Here is a 3,158-nt window from a genome sequence, read left to right as displayed (position 1 = left end):
CTGCACAGACAGGTTTAATCAGCATTCTGAAATAAACCTTTTTGTTAAAAAAAAGCTGTGCTGCTCTTGTGGATCTTTACATCAGTCTGTTTGGTTAGGTTGAGTTGACTGCATTTGTGATGGAATTGGGTGTTAACAGGTGTGTGGAATCAGAGGTTTTCTTGCTTTGCCCTCATGGTCCCCAAGACGGAGACTAACTTCCAATTCTAGATTTTATTGGCTGAATCTAAACTGCACCAACTATCGTGGGCTTTGAAACCTTGTTCTCAGAGCATTAGCCTGAGCCACTGGATTACTATCCAGTCAATACCATATGGCTACCATCTGTCCCCAATAAAGAATGTTCATATACTTTTTAGTCAAGCAAACAAAATATAGAGAGAATTTAAGTTGCATAAGCTGTCATAATGACACTTAAACCTGTGACCTCTGGATTTGTAGTCAAGTGACATTGCCACTATCTCATGTTACACCCCAAAAGTACAGTCTTGCTAGTTTTGCCTGGAGTCTGACTCCATATAACCTCCATTCCATGACAAAAATCAGTCTCAATGATCAAGCAGCCAAGGAGATTGCTGATGGAGGAGTTGGAGTCTCCAGTGATCCAAAGTGCACATTAAAACAAGGTACTGTAGGGAGGACTGACATTGATAGAAGCATGAGTAGATGCAGTATACACAATATAAAGCCATACTTACACCTAGAGATAGAACATTACAGCGCAGTACAGGCCCTTTGGCCCTCGATGTTGCGCCACCCTGTCAGACTAATCTGAAGCCCATCCCACCTACACTATTCCATGTACGTCCATATGCCTGTCCAATGAGTTAAATACATTTAAACTTGGTGAATCTACTACCGCTGCAGGCAAAGCATTCCATACCCTTACTACTCTCAGAGTAAAGAAACTACCTCTGACGTCTGTCTTATACCTATCTCCCCTCACTTTAAAGTTGTGTCCCCTCATGTTAGCCGTCCCCATACTTGGGGAAAGGCTCTCCCTGAGCACCCTATCTAACCCTCTGATTATCTTGTATGTCTCTATTAAGTCACCTCTCAACCACCTCTCTAACGAGAACAGCCTCAAGGCCCTCAGCCTTTCCTCGTAAGACATTCCTTCCATACCAGGCAACATCCTAGTAACCTCTGCACCCTTTCCAAAGCTTCCACATCCTTCTTATAATGCGGTGACCAGAACTGTACACAAGACTCCAAGTGTGGCCGTACCAGAGTTTTATACAGCTGCAGCATAACCTCCTGGTTCCGGAACTCAATCCCTCTATTTATAAAGGCCATAACACACTATGCCTTCTTAACAACCCTGTCAATCTGGGTGGCAACTTTCAGGGATCTGTGTACATGTACACCAGAATCTCTCTGCTCATCTGCACTCCCCAGAATCTTACCATTAGCCCAGTACTTTGCATTCCGATTACTCTGTCCAAAGTGCAGCACCTCACACTTGTCCACATTAAACTCCATTTGCCAACTCTCAGCCTAGCTCTGCATCCTAGCTATGTCTCTCTGCAAACTACTACATCCTTCGTCACTATCCACAACTCCACCGACCTTAGTGTCATCCACAAATTTACTAACCACCCTTCTAAGCCCTTATCCAGGACATTTACAAAAATGACGAACAGCAGTGGACCCAACACCGACCCTTGCGGTACGCTGCTAATAACTGGACACCAAGATGAACACGTTCCATCAACTACAATCTTCTGTTTTCTTTCAGCAAACCAATTACTGATCCAAACTGCTATGTCTCCCACAATCCCATTCCTCCCCATTTTGTATAATAGACTACTGTGAGGAACCTTATTGAAAGTCTTACTGAAATCCATGTACACCACATCAACCGGTTTACTCTCATCTACCTATTTGGTCACTTTTGACAAAAAACTCAATAAGATTAGTTAGGCACGATCTACCCTTCATAAAACTGTGCTGACTGTCCTTGATCAGAATATTCTTTGCTAGATGGTTGTAAATCCTACCTCTTATAACCTTTTCCAACACTTTACCAACAACTGAAGTGAGACTCACTGGTCTGTAATTAACAGGGTTGTCTCGACTACCCTTTTTGAACAAGGGAACCACATTTGCTATCCTCCAGTCCTCAGGCACTGTTTCTGTAGACGATGATTTGAAGATCAATGCCAAAGGCTCGGCAATCTCTTCCCTTGCTTCCCAGAGGATCCTAGGATAGATCCCATCCAGCCCAGGGGACTTGCCTATTTTCACACTGTGCAATATTTCTAATACCTCTTCCTTGTGAACTTCAATCTCTTCTAGTCTAGATGCAAGTATCTCTGTACCTGCCTCGCCAACATTTTCATTTTCTATAGTGAACACTGTTGAAAAATATTTATTTAGTGCTTCCCCTATCTCCTCTGACTCCACACCCAACGTCCCACTATTATCCTTGACTGGCCCTAATTTAACTCTCGTCATTCTTTTATTCCTGACATACCTATGGAAAGCCTTAGGATTTACCCTGATCCTATCCGCCAACAACTTCTCATGTCTCCTCCTGGCTCTTCTGAGCTCTTTTTTTTAAGGTCTTTCCTTCTGAGCTCTCGTTAGGTCTTTAGGACACCCGTTCCAACTCCTAACCCTAGAACCAGGAATATTGGAAGTCCAATATCAGAGACCTGATCCCACCCTCTTTATGCTTGTATTTCTTAACTGCAGTGTCAAAGACTGCCTCTAATTCAGAATAGATACGTTAGTTTCAGTAGTTGGGCAATTGTGCGAAATAACAAGTGCAGAAAATGAAATGTGCCTCCCGATGCTCCCTGAAAATTAAAGACACTGAAGCATTTGCAGCAATTTTTCATCACTTGCTCTCAAAATTTCTTAGCTGAAGGATCCCTTTTCAAAAGGATTAATACCGACACTCCTACAATTTAAATTCTACTGTATAAAACCTCACCAAGTGCATTGCACGTAAAGTGTTTTAATAATCCTTTTAAGTGAACAGTTACAAAGGTCTGAAAAACGTGTTTGCCAGCTTCTTGTACCACTTTAAAAAAAACAGAAATGTTTTAAAAATAAACTTTTATTCAAAACCTAAGTGACATAATTCATTAATAATACACCTTTCAAAATAAAGGGCTGCCTACTTAAGAGACAGAGGCAGAGAATTACTTTCT

The sequence above is a fragment of the Chiloscyllium punctatum genome, chromosome 49 (genome assembly GCF_047496795.1).
Source record: "Chiloscyllium punctatum isolate Juve2018m chromosome 49, sChiPun1.3, whole genome shotgun sequence".
NCBI classification, from domain to species: Eukaryota; Metazoa; Chordata; class Chondrichthyes; order Orectolobiformes; family Hemiscylliidae; genus Chiloscyllium; species Chiloscyllium punctatum.
Note: the sequence above shows the minus strand (reverse complement) of the source record.